The 17,713-nt window shown below is 42.0% G+C and overlaps 1 protein-coding gene and 1 long non-coding RNA gene across 2 annotated transcripts in view; both read left to right on the top strand.

Moving 5' to 3' along the window:
- Positions 1-17,713, top strand: part of TAF4 (TATA-box binding protein associated factor 4) — a 67,476-nt gene that overhangs the window by 17,855 nt on the left and 31,908 nt on the right. The window lies entirely within an intron of this gene.
- LOC120638549 lies at positions 3,188-7,897 on the top strand. The gene is made up of 4 exons (XR_005660250.1): positions 3,188-3,303; positions 4,034-4,135; positions 4,862-4,909; positions 7,566-7,897. It is a non-coding gene; the product is annotated as an uncharacterized LOC120638549 (long non-coding RNA).

Below are 17,713 nucleotides of genomic sequence, written 5' to 3'. Positions count from 1 at the left end.
AGACTGTGAGCCCCACGTGGGACAACCTGATTCCCCTGTGTCTACCCCAGCGCTTAGAACAGTGCTCTGCACATAGTAAGCGCTTAACAAATACCAACATTATAACTGTGCCATTCGCTTTATAATCAATAGTGTTCCTGATGACGCCCATCATTTTGTTGGCTTTTACAATTTCCACCAGTCAATCCATCAATCATATTTTATTGAGCAATTACTGTATGCAGAGCACTGTCTCCTAAGCGCCAGAGAGAGAGTACAGTATAACAGAGTTGGTAGATATGTTCCTTGCCCACAAAGAGCTTACCACCTAATAGGAAAGGTGTGAAAAACCAAAGGTGTTTCCACAATCAGGTTTCCTACTTTCCATTTTGAATTTGCCCTTGACGGTGACATTTTTGAAGTCGCAGGCATTTCTTCAGTATTGCAGAATAGCCCATGGTCCCCTCTTGGCCTGTAGATTCCTGCAGGAATGCCATCAGATCATTCCTAGAGTAGTGATTTGTTAAGCACTTAACTAGGTGCCAGGCACTATCTTAAGCATTAGGGTAGATACAAACTAATCAGGTTGGACACAGCCAGGTCCCCCATGGGGCTCGGAGTCTTAATCCCCATTTTACAGAAGACATAACTGAGTCACAGAGAAGTGAAATAACTGGTTAAAGGTCATACAGCCGACAAGTGGTGGAGCTGGGATTAGAACCCAGGTCTTTTTGACTCCCCAGGCCCGTGCTCAATCCAGTAGGTCACACTGCTTCTTGTTTGTGATTTGGATGGGGCCACCTGAACATTTCTGGGGAAACTTCTGGCAGCGTGTAAAAGTTCACATAACTTCTTCAGGGTTGATAAAAGTACTTGGCTCGGTGACCATCCAATCGCTGGCTGTCTTGGCACTTTGCTGTTGGTTGCACATGTTCCTTCTATAGTAGTGTCTCTAGGTTTGCTAGTCAGACCCCACCAAACCTCTGAAAAGGAGTTGTGAGGAGGGAGTTAGACATACATGCTAAATTTAAGTGTTTAGTACAGTGCCTTGCACAGAGTAAGCACTTAGTAAATACCACTGATGGATGCGCTTTGGAACCTGGTTATATTTCCCTCACCCCCTAATGCGATCTACATTTCACATGCTTCTGAAGGCCTCCCTTTTATCATTATCATGAGGAGCTACCAGGGGGTTGACAGTGTATTTCTTGCTTTGTTCCAAATAGCTTTTTCATCTGATTCACATTTATCCAACCAAAATCGATAGGATTACTTTTCCAAACCCACAGGCCTCATAACTGCTGAGCTTCCCCTTTTCCCTCTGCTCCCTCTCTGCTCCCCCTTCACCTCCCCTCAGCTAAGCCCCCTTTCCCCCTTTCCTCCCTTTCCCTCTGCTCCTCCCCTTCTCCCTTTCCCCTCCCCTCAGCACTGTGCTCATTTGTATATATTTTTATTACCCTATTTATTTTGTTAGAGGTGTACATCCCCTTGATTCTATTTATCATGATTGTTGTCTTGTTTTTTTGTCTGTCTGTCTCCCCCGATTAGACTGTAAGCCCATCAATGGGCAGGGATTGTCTCTGTTGCGGAATTGTACATTCCAAGCGCTTAGTACAGTGCTCTGCACATAGTAAGCCCCGATTAGACTGTAAGCCCGTCAAACGGCAGGGACTGTATCTGTTGCCGACTTGTTCATCCCAAGCGCTTAGTACAGTGCTCTGCACATAGTAAGCGCTCAATAAATACTATTGAATGAATGAATAGTAAGCGCTCAATAAATACTATTGAATGAATGAAAGTAACTGCCTGGTAGAGCGAATCTCAGGGAAGTGACCATTCACCTTGGAGGAATTTTTAGGTGGAATTCCTCGTGCCAGTGAGGCTCCTGCTGTTGTTCCATGTTACTGAGCTCCAGGAGCTTGTCTTTTGAGTTGGGTGGTGTGTTTTTCCACATTGGTTATAATGATAATGGAAGAGTAGTCCAAATAGGGACTGTAGCAGCTTACCCCTGTCGGGTTGTGATAACATGGTTAGCATCTTACTGTCAGGACATCATCTTTTAATGTGAAAGACAGCTTGTTCACACCACTCACTTCAGACTAAATAAGAAGGGATCAAGTGGTAACAAAAACGCTGATAGGTTAAAGATGTGAGTGTTGTGACTGGGCTTCAAAGGTTAACTCATTTTTTCTACTGAGGATAGAATATCCTAAGTTGTGACCTAATTCAAGATTCTGTTTTTAATCAGTCATATTTATTGAGAGCTTACTGGGGGCAGAGCACTTTGCTAAGCACTTGGGAGAGTATAATATACCAATATTGATGGATTCCCTGCCCACAAGGAGCTTACCTCTAGAAGGTTCCCTAAATACCTGTGTTCGCAATTATTGGGCCTCACAATGGGGGTAGAGCTGTCCACTTAGTCTTATAAAAGGATGATTTTTCTGGGTGGACTTGTTATGCCCATAGTTGAAAATTTGATTTAATTCAAGTCGTACTGAATATTTTCACTACACTTCTGGAAGATTTGGCTCATTGGGGCAGGCAACTTGTCTGTCAACTTGGTTCTATTGTACTCTCCCAAGTGCTTAGTTCAGCACTCTGCATACAGTAAGTGTTCAATAAATATGATTGATTGGTTGACAGAGACCTATTTGGGAATGAGAAAATGTTCTCCCAACAATGCAGGTCTTCTGGATAGAATGCAATGCAATGTTGGAAGAAACAGATTGTGTGCTACTTGGTCCAAATGGGTGAACTAAATCACAAGTTTTTCTAATATTGGGTTTTCAATCACGTAACCTCTGCTTTATAGTAATTGACAATGCACTGCTTTGAACAGAGTAGGCACCAGATGAATGCCTCCAACGATGCTTCATTCAATAGTATTTATTGAGCGCTTACTATGTGCAGAGCACTGTACTAAGCGCTTGGAATGTACAGTTCGGCAACAGATATGTGATGGCCAGCCAAACCATTCTCTTTGGGCACTGATTTTTTTTTCTATCTGAATAACGATTAAGTTGTTTATAGGCACAAATTATTTAATGTGCTCTTACATTCATTCATATTTATTGAGTGCTTACTGTGTGCAGAGCACTGTACTAAGCACGCGGAATGTACAATTCGGCAACAGATAGAGACAATCCCTGCCCAACAACGGTCTCACAGTGTAAAAGATATTTACTCAGACACTGTTTTTTCAGAAAACTAGGTCCAGTGCTCTTTTGGTATGCAGTCACCATGTCATCCATGTATTCATTTGAAGAGTATGTTGCAGTATGGACTGCTTACTTGAAAACTCCGTTAATCAAGAATGAAGAGGTAAAATATGAAGTTAAATTTAACTTCATAACAATTTCCAGGTGAAGCAGTTTGCAGGGATATAAAAGCATTGCATCCCAGTTTATAAAGTGCCTCAGTGGGCTTTTTAACATAAATTAAGATTCATTAGGAATTTGCTCTGAAGACCTGCTTCTTTCAGGTTTGTCCTGGGTTCATCCTCTGTATATGAAATAATTTTCAGGCATATCGTGCAACGTATTTCTATCTCACATTGGCATAACTGTAGTAATATGTTACTGGTTTGCTAGGGATAATAGCACTATGTTGTTAAAAGCATTCAGCCTGTAGAGGATAGGGAATGGGAAGTTTATGATGTAAACAGTTGTCCAGTAAAATGTTATAGAAATCTAGAACCTAAAATTTTAGCTATCTAGAGCTCTGGTAGAAGAGACCCTTCCTCTTCCCTCCTTGTATGGATGTGGTTAAAGAATATTCTAATTGTAAAGTGTTCTTGTGACAAAACAAGTTAGTGTGGTTTTACTTTTCAAGGTAATTTTTGGAGAAAAGCAGAAATTCATTATCTAAAATGAAAATTCTTGAAGAGAAGGGAGTCCTGGACACACACACACACACGCACGCACGCACACAATGAGATGTGATTCACCTAAAAATTAGTCAAAATTATATCATCTTGAGAATCGTGTGCTAAATACCACCAGTGGCCCAATCCCTTTTACTTTTTATTCTGTGGTGTTTAATCTCCTTTTAGATTGTCAGCTCCTGCTCTAATGCAGTGTCTCAGTATGCAATAGGCCATTGATGTCACCACATCCATGAAACTTCTGCTGAAGCCAACTTTATAGGAAGTCATGTAAGTGCAAACTTTTGGCTTAAATTCCATTTATAACCTAGGCTGTTTGCAGTTTGACTATAAAACTTTATTGCTTGATTTCCTCCCTCCCCCCCTTCCATCCCCTTAAAGTTTTTACCCCTCTCCGTCCACTCTCCACCCCCTAAAACAGAGAAGAAGTCATTACTCAGAATAATTTCATCATCAATTGTATTTATTGAGCAGTTGCTGGGTGCAGAGCTCTGTACTAAGCGCTTGGAAGAGTACAGTATAACAGAACTGGTAGGCACTTTCTCTGCCCCAAATGAATTTACAGTCTAGAGGGGGAGTCAGACATTAATATAAATAAATTACAGATAAATTGCGATAGGGCTGAGGGAAGGGGTGGATAAAGGGTGCAAATCCATATTCAAGGATTTGCACTTGAGGGATTAGACTAGACTAGAACTCCGAATAAGACTAGGTATACATCCACATGGGGGTCTCTGGTTATTGTATTATCCCAGGCGTCGGAGAAATGGAGTGAGTGAGATTAAAATAACTAAATATGTCTGATCTGATTGAATGATAACTAAGGTTGCCAGAGTAGTGTGAAAAATCACTTTGAAGTTGGAAATAATTTAAAGCAGTGTGTTGCAGTATAAGCAAGGAAAATGCACTACTGGGGTGGTAATATTAGATTAAAATTTACCTATATGTATATTTGAAATCAGGGCTCTGCAGTTCTTTTCAATCTTTAATATTTAGGTCTCAGCACTGGAAAAAACAGGGAAACAGCCACAGTTCCCTTTGCAGGTTAGTGAAGAGGAGGTGGGGAATGGCGAAGTGTCTTTCTTGCTGGTATGTTCTGTGCTGCTTCTTTTAGCATGTACTAGATAATATTAGAGCAGGAGCTGATACTTTACAAGTTTGTAATGTTTGATTTATATATAGTTCTACCAATGGGCTCAGGAGATGGAAAAGATGAGTTCCTTGCCGCAGCATTTATTCTGTTACGTTTTACATGTCAGCAGTGTACATTTTTCTGGTTTATGCACCCAAGTGTCCTTACTATGTTTCACTCTATCGTTAACGTTTGGGAGTGAGGACATTAATTCACACTAAAAACCGGGAATGCACAGTCTTGATTCATGAACAGTCTGGATAATTGAGTATTTTTTCATTGCAATACTTGTTTTATTGTCATTACTGAACTCTGCAGTAGAGTATAATTCCAACTCTGTCTTATGTTCCCATTTTTGAAGAGACATAATCGTTTATGGCATCTAGTGTTTCCATCCCTGATTAAGCCCTTTTTGCCCAGTTCCATTTCCCTTCTGTATTGTCTGTGTGCACTTGGATCTGTGACCTTAGGGTGTTGCTTATTTGTCCCACCCTTAACCCCACAACACTTATGTACATATCTTTAAATTATATCTTACAAATTGTTTTAATGCCTGTCTCTCCCTCGAGATTATAAACGCACCATGGGCAGGGAACATGTCTGCTAACACTGTTGTACAGAATTCTACCAAAAGCTTAGTACAGTGCTCAAATACCATTGATTGCTTGATATGATATAGAGTTACATCATGTGAAAGTCAAGAAGGCTGGCTAGATAAACCTGGGTGTGTTAGAAAAGTTTGGGTACTTTTTTTGCATTATCGGAGCCTGCATATTAGAGATTTTTTTAAATCTAGTTTGATTAATCATGTTTTACCACAAGCTTGGTAAATACTCTTTGATAATAAATCTTATTAATATAATAATTAATCTTCAGATAATGTGCATCATCCTCCTCACTGACCTCCATTCTCTCTCCCCACTCCAAACTTCACTCTGCTGCCTGGGTCATATTTCTACTAAAAATTTAGTCCATGTCTCCACACTCCAGTGTTGTGCATCCATTCCCGCATCAATCAGAAATTCCTTTCCATAGGCTCCAGGGCACTCAATCAGCTCTCCCTCCTCTTTGCTAATCTTCTACTACAACCCAAACTCCTCACTTTGCTGTTCTAATGCCAACCTTCTCACTGTACCTCAGTCTTGTCTCTCATCACCAACCTCTTGCCGAAGTTCAGCCTGGCCTGGAACTGCCTTTCCCTTCATATCTGACAGAACACTGTTCTTCCTATCTTAAAAGCCCTACTAAAATCATATTTTCTGCAAGCAACCTTCCCTGTGCATCATCTTTGCTGGGTGTGTATCCCAATAGAACTTCTGTACTCCCCGTGCTTAAGAACAGTATCTCTCTTATGCACTCTTGTTTCCTCTCTCTGTAATGTATTTTAGTGTCTCTTTCTCTTTCAGTAGATTGTAATTTCCTTGAGGGGCAGGGTCTTGTCTACTAACTTTTTTGCATTGTTCTTTCCAAAGTGCTTAGTACTGTCCTCTGCTCACAATAAGCAATTACCATTAATTGATTAATTGGCAAAGGTTTAATTCCCTTTGAAGAGTTTTCAGAGGAATGAATTTGACTGGAAAGACATCTAATGTAAATATAATAATAATAATAATAAGGTTGGTGTTTGTTAAGTGCTTAGTATGTGCAGAGCACTGTTCTAAGTGCTGGGGTAGATACAGGGTAATCAGGTTGTCCCACGTGAGGCTCACAGTTAACCCCCATTTTACAGATAAGGTAACTGAGGCACAGAGAAGTAAAGTGATGCCCACAGTCACACAGTTGACAAGTGTCAGAGCCGGGATTCGAACCCATGACCTCTGACTCCCAAGCCCGGGCTGTTTCCACTGAGCCATGCTGCTATCTCAAGCATAAAATCTTGTCATAAGGGAGAGAATCTTTCTCGAACCACTGAAGTGGGAAGCAGTTTGGCCTAGTAGAAAGAGCCCAGACCAGGGAGTCAGAGGATCTGGGATCTAAACCCAGCTCTATCACTTGCCTGCTGGATGATCTTGGGCAAGTTACTTAACTTCTCTAGGCCTTGGTTTCCTCATCTGTAAAATAGGAATTAAATACACTTTCTCCCTCTTATTTAGACTTTGGGCTTGATGAGAGACAGGGACTGTGTCTGACTTGATCATTTTGTATCTACCCCAGTCCTTAGTGTAGTGATTGGCACATACTAAGCTCTTTATTATTATTATTATTATTATTATTATGTGCTGGAACTAGTCTCTCTATGCTGCTTTTGGCTATTTTCCTGCTTGTTTCTTAGCACCTCTAGCTTAAGGCAGAGGAATTGGAGACAAAGTCATTATTTTATATTTTGTCATTTTTTAACAGCTCTTGAAAAGGCTGGAGAAAGTTTTAGTTTATTGCTACAAGTAAGGTTTTTTTGGATTGTAGGTTTTTTTTTTATCACTTTCTTTTGCTCATCTGGCACTAGAAATGACAGTTCGCTAAATGTATTTGACACTTAGCCTGGATGCAGAATGTGTACTGTAGTTTGCCTTCTGTGTTAGACTGTGAATTTTGGCTGCTTGAAGGTTTTGGTTGTGTGATTTTTTTTAGGTTTTCTATCGAATAAGCCCAGAAAGGACCCCCTGGGAATCTTGTGCACTTTTGCCTGGGTATGTAACATTGCCTCAGTTAAAGAATTTGTTCCAGTTTCAGTCTTGCTTAGCATCCTGAACTGGGAGTCCTAGAAATTAGGAATCCCATCCAGAAAGATAATTAAGTAACTACCTGAAACTTTTAAAAAAAGTTCCATTAAAAAGGGAAATAAAAAATTTGCATCCTATGTGTCCCATCTGTAGTAATAATTATAGTATTTAAGCGCTTACTATGTGTCAAGCACTGTGTATTGAGTCATATTTAGTGCCTGTATGATTAGTGTGAATAAAGGACTGCTATAATAAAATTCATTCATTATCCCATTTTAGTGCATCCATTTGGGATAGTATGTTTTCTGATTTTTTTGTAGGTATTAATGATTATTTTAAGAGATTAAGGATAGGTGGTGGAAAGTGGGCTGATCTATAAATAGCACCGAGCAGTTGGAGATTATTTTTTTTTTCCCCAAATTGCATCAGTCAGTAAATCAACCGTATTTATTGAGCACTTACTGTGTGCAGAGCATTGTACTAAGCACTTGAGAAAGTAGAATATAACAATACAACAGATTCCCTGCCCACAACGGTAGTTTAAACTTTCATTTTTTTTTCAAGTGTTCCAAAATGTAACAGCATTGCAATTTAATCAGGATAGTATTTTTTCCTAGACTGAATTGGTTGGCACCCTCCCAAATAACCAGATTTTTAATGGTGGAAAATGAAAACATTTGATTTAAAAATAAACATCTTTTAAAGGAAACATGCCCTATACTTCAACTACAAATTAAAGTTAGACTGGGTATTTAAGACACAAATATCTTCCCAAATAAGTGAAAGAGAAAAAGAAAGTGTCAGACCTCTTGGTAGGATTTTTAACTCCTTATGTCTGTCACCACTGGACATTTGACCCACAGCATGGTGATCTGACTCCTAGCATTCCTGCTGAACATTACAAATCCTCATTGAGTATATTATATATGCAGCACTGTCACTTTCACTAAAGTGAGGTTTTACTTAAACATAGCAGTTTCAAAAGTGAAAAATGATGGACATATCTTTTACTGATGTCAGTTCATTCAACCTGGCTTCAATCTGACATTTTTTCACTTTCAAGAAAATATCATTTTTACTTATTTCTCTGACCTCCTTTTCATCTGTATTCATTTAAGACTATGTTCCTCTATACTGTTGGTTTGTTTTATATTTTCTGTTTAATTTGGAGCTGCAGTACTTCACCTTGACTTTAATTCCAACAGCAATCCCTTCATAATCCTTCAGATAATGCACTCTGGAAGCAGTACTACTGTTTTGTAGAATTTTTTTCTAAGGAAGGGTATTGAAAGGGAGCTCTAATATAAGTTTGTAAAATATAATTTCTATTTCTCTTTATATTTCTAACATTTTTCTTCATCAGGTACTTAAAACATTTCAAGCCTTTAATTTTCCAGTTTCTATGAATAAAATGCAGGAAAATGGGTTTTTTTAGTCTAAATTCGATAAAACCTGAGGTTCACAGATAATGAAAATGCTGGAGTTGTGAAGAACTCGGAGTTCCTTCAAAGAAAAGTATGATGTAAATTCAAGTTCGTTTTAGGGAGGGTGCACATGTTGTAAAGCACTGGATTGAGAATTGAGGGCAAATTTTGTCTTTGGCTCTGTCCTATCATGCTGTGTGACCTTGGGCAGGCCTCAGCACTTCGCTGCCTTGATACCATTTAAAGGAATACCTATTCCCTTCCTAAGACACTCAGGATAAATTAGATTCAAGGCTACAAGGAAAATTAGATTAAAAGGTGCACAAACTGAATCCACTGGAAATAAGGGCTGATTTTCCAGTTTGTAAAAATCTGGGCCTTTTGCTACTAGCCCTACCACATCTTTTGGCCACTCACTGTTTGTTGGCATCTTCATCCACATTAGTCAGGGACAGAGGCAGGGGGTGAAATTCATATAAATTAATTTGGGTTTTAGTAATATGTTGAAAATATCAGCTAAGGAGGTTTTTGGAATATCTGTTGATTTCAGAATCAGCAATGGTATTTCAGTCAGCTGTATTTGAGTATCTGTTATTTTGTAAACAGTTGTACCATCCACTTGGGTAATGGGTGGCTGGGACATTTCCTAAGTATTTCTATATGTTGAGGAAGAGCCTGTATAATCTACTGGACAGAACATACCCTCTCTGGTTGTAGATCTCATCAGGTGTACACTGTGAGATCCTCAGGTCTGGAAGCTTTGTTATTCTTTATGGCTCTGCTGCAGCATTCTGTACTCTTAACTACACAGCTAATGTAAGTAAACAGAGGAGTGAAAGCCATGTCCTTCAGATGTTGGCAGGCTAAACTAGAATTCTTAGAGCATCAACCTTAATTGTGGTAGGTCTTTTGAGGTCCTTGTAGTATTGTTACCATTCTTCTGAGTCTTTTTTTTTTTTAATTCTCTGCTGAGGGTGGAGCTGCCTTTAATCTTCAGTGTTGCTGTGGCAATGTATATGTGGACATGCGAGACTCATTCTTATGGTCCTACGTTCTGCAAGACTGTGTATTACTAATCAATTCTTTGTAAACTTATTAGACCCCTAACACATTACTAAATAGAAGAAATTGAAATACAACTGATGAGTAGAACTCCATGTTATTTTCTTGCAAAAGCCAGAGGAGTGGCTTTTATAGTGTCAGGGGAAATAGTCCAAGATAAGGAGAGAAAGAAAGGCAGACAAGGAGAAAGACAGGGAGAGAGAAAAGAGGTGGACTTAATGAGAGAAAGACAGTTAAGAGGCAGAAGCAAAAGTGACAGTGTTGGCGACTGGTACAAAAAAGGCACAGAGAGACAGACACGTACACACCCCTACAAGCAATCTCTCTTTCACTCACATACCTTCTGAATATCTTCCCCCTGCTTGGCTATTACAGTAGCAGCAGCTGCAGCATTCGGTGAAGACTGTTCCTTCCCTACTTTGTTGAGCTTATTAGAATGTAAGCCGTTTGCACGTAGGGAGCATGTCTTTTACTTCTGAGGTTCTTTCCCTAACCCTCAGTACAGTGCCTGCTACACTCATTAAGTATCGTTACATCTACTAATTAGGGAGTTAGTGCATATACTAAGCACTTAATATATGCCAGGCCTTGTGCTAAGAATTGGGGTAAATACAGTATAAACAGTTCATAGACGATCCCTGTCTCATGTGGGGCTCCCAGTTGAGGTGGGGAGGACAAGCCCTTAGAAAAGAAGGATGACAGACAATGGAGTACATCAGATTATAAAAATGAAGGCCCTAGAATTGTTGAACAATACTAAGTGGGGGCAGCGCCGATGTTCCTCACCCTTGGCTTCCGAACTCCCATGGCTATCCTAGTTCTAACAGTTGGGAAGGCCAGCCATTTCTGGCTCTTGACTCCGGATGTGGAGGGAAGTCGGACTCCCGCCGTGACGGATGGGAAGGGGCAGACCTTTGTGAGCAGGAGCGGCCGCCGGAACTCAACGGGGGCTGATGGCTCCTCGCACACAAGTCCTGGTCCAGGCCATTTCCCGCTCTGACTTCCCGGGTCCTGGCGGAGGAAAGAGGGAATAGGGCTGGACTCCCTCAGGGATGGGTGGGAGGAGAAGCAGCGTGGCTCAGTGGAAAGAGTACAGGCTTTGGAGTCAGGGCTCATGAGTTCGAATCCCAGCTCTGCCACTTGTCGGCTGTGTGACTGTGGGCAAGTCACTTAACTTCTCTGTGCCTCAGTTCCCTCATCTGTAAAATGGGGATAAGACTGTGAGCCCCACGTGGGACGACCTGATTCCCCTGTGTCTACCCCAGTGCTTAGAACAGTGCTCGGCACATAGTAAGCGCTTAACAAATACCAACATTATTATTATAGGTCGGGAGACAGCTTTGTATTGCTACTCTATTCGGTTTCTTGTTCTGGCTGAATGATCTGAGCTTGATGATGGTATTTGTTAAGGGCTTACTGTGTGGCAAGTGCTGTTCTAAGTGTTGGGGTAGATAGAAGATAATCAGGTTGGATACAGTCCCTGTCCCACAGTCCCAGAGAAGTTAAAAAATGACTTGTCCAAGGTCACACACCAGACAAGTGGCAGAACTGGGGTTAGAATCCAGGTTCTTCTGACTCTCAGGCTCATGCTCTCTGCTCTGCTGCTTCTCTCTGCTGGTGCTCTTGTTCCTTTCCTAGGTCTCTGATGTAGGATTTCGTGCAGATCACGTCAGCAGCAGTTCCGCAGCCTGGAATAGAAGCATGAAGTTAAGCTGTCACCATGACTTGCTATCCCATGGACTCCTCTTTAACCTCAAGGAAAGCTGTTATTGTGACACACTTGTCATATATTCTTCAGGGATGTATGAGAATCCTTGATTTGGTTTCGCTCTGGGTGTTATTTTTCTTTTTCCTTGGCATTTGTTTAGAACTCGTGTGCCAAGCACTGAACTCAGCACTTAGAGAAAGATATGAGGCCATTGAATCGGACTCAGCCTCTAACCCAAAGAAATGACCAGACAAATATAGTAAAAAAGAATTCATCAGTGGCAGCCTGAAAAGTAGCCGAATGTTACTACCTGGAATGGTGAGCAGCCTTAATCATCTTGGGTCAGATTTGTCACAACCTTCCCATTGCTCGGGTGGCAGCGGCCTGGCCTCCTCCTGCAGAATAGGTTTTCTTTCCCTGATAGTGGGTTGGTAGATGGGGCACTGGCCGATGGACCCCAGAACCCTCAGAGTGGGGAAGGCTGGACCCCATGGCTGCAGCCTGCTCCTGTGGACAGTGATGATGGGTAAATGAGAAGAGAGGAAGGGTGAATCTCCTCTTCAGCCTTAGCTTCCTCTCACTTGGGATGCCATTTCTTAGCTTGCTCGGGATTCATAATGTAGGTTTTGATAAGTATCCTTTTGTCAGGGCCTCAGAGATTGATCAGCAAAGTGTTGATGATATATTGCTTGTTTGCTGTAAAAAGTTCTTCGCATCTCTGTTCTCATCATACCAGACTTGGATTTAATAGGGAGCCTATAAAACTTGTGCTGCCGGAAGGAAAGAGTGTCTCAGCGAGGCACACAGTCATTGGTCTTATTGGTGACCTAATAACACTTTAGTATTAGAGGTGGGCGCGGAATCACTAGGTGCTCACCAAATGTCTAGGGACAGATTTCTTGCATGCGTTTTCATTTGCCAGCAGTTTGACATTCAGCCCTCTGGATTGTTTGAATGCCGTTTAGTGATACATTGGCCTTCTCATTACAGAAAGTTGGGAACCGCTCAGGTGGTGATCGGTCATCATCATTCATAGCTTTTTTGAACTTCTACTGTTTTCAGAGCACTAAGTGCTTGAGAACGTAGAGTAGAAATTCAGCACCGCTCTTTGTAGTGGTAATGAGGTCTCATGCCTCCTCTGCTATTTTTATATATTTATATATTTATGCCTATCCTTTACACTAGAGAGTGTGTGTTCAGTTAACCTACTATATATGTGTATGCATGTGCGCATGTGCACACACACAGTCAACTGAACATTCAATTATTTGAATTTCACTAATTGTGAATATTTTTAATTTTATATCAGTCTCCTTCATTCAATGATATTAAGTTTTTACTGTGTACAGAGCACTGTGCTGAGTGCTCGGGGAAGTAGAGTACAACCGAATTGGTATGCGGGTCCATGCCCATAAGGAGCTTACAGTCTGTAGGGGGAGATGGGCATTAAAATAAGTTGCAGTTAGGGGAAATAGTAGAGTAGAAGTGATGTGGGGTGAGTGTGAAAGTGATAATGGGGTACTCAGCCAAGTGCGTAGTAGAAGCAGAAGGCCGATGAATAGGGGAGATGACAGCTCAGTCTGGGAAGGCCTCGTGAAGGGGGTGTAATTTTAGGAAGGTTTTGAAGGTGGGGAGAGTAGTGGACTGTCGCATGTGGAGAGAGAGGGAGTTCCAGCCCAAGGTGTCCTTGTCAGTGGAGAGACCAACGAGATCAAGGTACAGAGAATAGGTTGGCGTTAGAGGCGCAGCAAATGTGGGTTGCCTATCAACCTCCTCACGAAACAAAAACTTCTCACTCTGGGCTTCAAGACTGTCCATCACCATGCCCCCTCCTACCTCTCCTCCCTTCTCTCTTTCTGCTGCCCACCCCGCATGCTCCGCTTCTCTGCCGCTCACCTCCTCACCATCCCCTGTTCACACCTATCCTGCCGTCGACCTCTGGCCCATGTCCTCCCGCTGTCTTGGAATGCCCTCCCTCCTCACTTCCGCAAAACTAACTCTCTTCCCCTCTTCAAAGCCCTACTGAGAGCTCACCTTCTCCAAGAGGCCTTCCCAGACTGAGCTTCCCCTTTTCCCTCTGCTCCCTCTCTGCTCCCCCTTCACCTCCCCTCAGCTAAGCCCCCTTTCCCCCCTTTCCCTCTGCTCCTCCCCCACTCCTTTACCCTCCCCTCAGCACTGAGCTCATTTGTATATGTTTTTATTGCCCTGTTTATTTTGTTAATGAGGTGTACATGCCCTTGATTCTATTTATCGTGATTAAGTTGTCTTGTTTTTGTCCGTCTCTCTCCCCCGATTAGACTGTAAGCCCATCAGTGGGCAGGGATGGTCTCTGTCTGTTGCCGAATTGTTCATTCCAAGCACTTAGTACAGTGCTCTGCACATAGTAAGCGCTCAATAAATGCTATTGAATGAATAAATGAAATAGAGCCATGTCCTTAAAGGCAGGAAACTTGGATTGTCCTTCTGAGCACTCAATGAAGTGTATGTTGGACTCAATAACTACTGTTACAGATATATGTTTAGTTATGGCATTAAGTGTTCACTATGTACCAGCCGCTGGACTAATCCCTGGGGTCAATATGGGATAAACAGTTCAAACATGGTCCTTGTCTCACTGTGGGTTCCCAATAAATACTGCTACTACAATATAATCAGAAGGTAGAACTGCTTAGCTCTTTCTTTGATTTGAGAAGTGTAATACTCTGTAGATGATTAAAAGAGTTAATGCTAAGTACATTCACTGAGAAAGGATAGGACATTGTTTGCCACATTACTTTAGTTTACCAATCCCGTGTGGTCCACTGACTTTTTTTCTCTGTTTTAGCATCATTGCCAACATGTGCATTGAAATCTCCGTTTTGAATCAGCTTGTCAGATATTGTTCTACTGTGATGAGTCCCTCTAGATGCTTATACATTCAGTTCAGCCATAACATGTTTTCAGCACACATTTTGACTAGAATGTTGTTAGGGAATTAGGGAACAGTCATCCAACAATACCAGCCTGTATAGATACAGTAAGCTGGAGTGTTGGAAGAAATGGCTTTTGCACAGACACCCAGGATAGAAATGGGTGGTTACCCCAGAGCGCATTTTCCCTAACATGGGGGTTTGCAAGAATGCAGCTTGCCCTGCATTATAGGAGAGCTAAGCTTTTTTTTTTTTAAACTCCCACCCATTGATACCCATACCTGTACACTGGTCAACCCAGGAAAGGGATGGACTTCTGGAAAGCACTGTTCTCCTGCCCCAGGCTTCCTGTCTGACATCCTCACCTGGAATTGAGGGTCAAAGGTCTGTTCTCATCACCCACTCCTTGGACTTTGAGCCCAGTGTAGCACAGGGGTCCTGGCTAATCCGTTTACATCTTTCCACCCCAGCATTTAGCACAGTGCTTGGGATATAATGAGGGCTAGCTTAAACGGTTACCACAGTGGTTATTACTAAGCGTGTAAAGCTGTCTTGTATTCCCACGTTCACTATGGCTTTATCATTGAGTCCTCGATGTGGGGGGAATGGGGGGAATGTAGGGTGGGACTGGCTATAGGAGGGATGAGAAGCCATTTTTGGACCCAGTTCCAGAATTAGGTAGCAGAAGAGCAACAAGCAGAGTAAACCCTATTATTGTGTGTTTTTTCTAATAATAACAATAATTTAATTTTGGTATTTGTTAAGCACTTACTATGTGCCAAGCACTGTTCTAAGTGCTGGGTAGATACAAGGTAATTAGGTTGTCCCTCGTGGGGCTCACAGTCTTAATCCGTATTTTACAGATGAGGTAACTGAGGCACAGAGAAGTGAAGTGACTTGCCCAAAGTTACACAGCTGATAAGTGGCAGAGCCAAGATTAGGCCTTTGTGTCCTTAACACTGGGAAAAGGGAATTGGGGTTTGGGTTTTTTTTTAAATATATATGGCATTTAAGTGCTTACTATGTGCCAAGCACTGTACTAAACACTGAGTAGATACTAGTAATAAGATTGGACACAGTCACTGTCCCACCTGGGGCTCACAGTCTTAATCCCCATTTTACAGATGAGGTAACTGAGACCCAGAGAAGTGAAGGTCACTCAGTAGAGAAGTGGCAGAGCTGGGATTAGATCTCAGGTCCTTCTGACTCCCAGGTTTTTGGAGGCTCTTGATTTGGCCACTCCTTGTGTCCTGACTGTAGTGCTGCAGAATGTGGGTTTTTAGTTTATACCATGCCGGTCCTTAGTAATAAAACAATAATGGGTGATAATAATGGTTATCTGTTAAGAGCTTACTATGTGCCAGTACAGTCAGATCATACACAGTTCCTGTTCCACATGGGACTCACAGTCTAAGGGGAAGTGACAACAGGTAATTAATCTGCATTTTTACAGAGGAGGAAACTGAACCCCAGAGAGGTTAAGTGCCTTGTCTAAGGTTACACAGGAGCCAAGTGGTAGATCTGCATTTAGGACCAAGGTCTTCTGACTTGGGATAGGACAAGCTTCCGAACGTAGTAGTGGGCTTATGGGTAGAGAGAGAGAGAGGAAGTACCAACCACGATTTAGTGACAGACTGAATGTGAGAGTTGAGAAGAAATGAGGAGTCAAGGGTGATACCAAGGCTGTGGGCTTTGGAGATGAAGGATGGTGGTATTGTTAACTAGCATGGAAAAGTGCGATGGGGTGGGTTTGGGAAGGAATATGAGTTCCATTTTAGACAAATTTAACTTAAAGTGCTGGTGGGACATCCATGTGGTGATGTCCTGGAGGCAAGAGGGAATGCGACATTGAAGAGGCAGTGAGAGCCTCTGCCTAGCAGGCTTGAGAGATGATAGCTGAAGCTGACAGGCTGTGTTTCACGATTGGGTGTCAGGTGTCAAGGAAGCAACGTGGCCTAGTGTATAGAACATCGGCCTGGGAGTCAGAAGGACCTGGGTTCTAATCTTGGCTCCTCCACTTGTCTGCTCTGTGGCCCTGGGCAAGTCACTTCACTTCTCTTTGCCTGTTTCCTCATCTGTAAAATGGGGGTTAAGACTATGAGCCCCATGTGAGACAAGGACTATGTCCAACCTAATTAGCTTGTGCTAATTAGTGCTTAGAACAGTGCTTGATACATAGTAAGCACGTAACAAATACTGCTATTATTATTATGTGAGCGGAATAGGGAGCTCAGAGGGTAGCCTTGAGGGAAGGGGTACATAGGTGTCTGGAGACCAAACCTATCTGCCCCTTTGCTTCCGTGATGCTGTGAAGGGGGAGCAGGTGGAATACGCTCCAGGGATCCAGAAGTTGGGCACAAGCAGAAGTGGAAGAAGTTTTGTTATTGGCAGCTTTTCCCAATGCACCAGGAGCTTCTGCACTGCCCTTCTTAGTTCCATTTCTGGCTCAAGATATTAGAGGAAAATAAAATTGGTTAAAGGGCATTAGGCGGCCTTGGGTTGAGTTTAACACCAAGATGTGAAGTAACCAGTCGAGTGACCTAGGTCTTTTTTATTTTTTGATGGTTTCCCTTTGGATTTCTATTACAGAACATGATTACTGTCTCAGTGCAACAGCCACTGTATTTCGAGGGAGTCCTATTATGTGCAATTAGATTATTTCCAAATACACCATTTACCTCTGTACCAATTCTGAAAGCAGCAAGACTTTAAGGATTGTTAAAAGGATAAAAAAAAGTATGTATATAAAAGCCATAATTTCATCCAATTAGAAAGGTGCAGTGGCTGCTAAGTATATGGTGTGCCTTTAATGGAGTAAGCATTTCTGTTCCAGGGTGGTTGGACTTTGCAAATGTAATTGTCATTTGGGACTCCTATATCTTTGTGCCCTTGCTGAATTGGAGGAGCCACTTTTTCAGCATATGTAAGTTGCAGAGTGCCATGACTTCATAAA

This window comes from Ornithorhynchus anatinus, chromosome 8 (genome assembly GCF_004115215.2).
Source record: "Ornithorhynchus anatinus isolate Pmale09 chromosome 8, mOrnAna1.pri.v4, whole genome shotgun sequence".
Taxonomy (NCBI): Eukaryota; Metazoa; Chordata; class Mammalia; order Monotremata; family Ornithorhynchidae; genus Ornithorhynchus; species Ornithorhynchus anatinus.
Note: the sequence above shows the minus strand (reverse complement) of the source record. Positions and strands in the feature narration are given on the sequence as shown.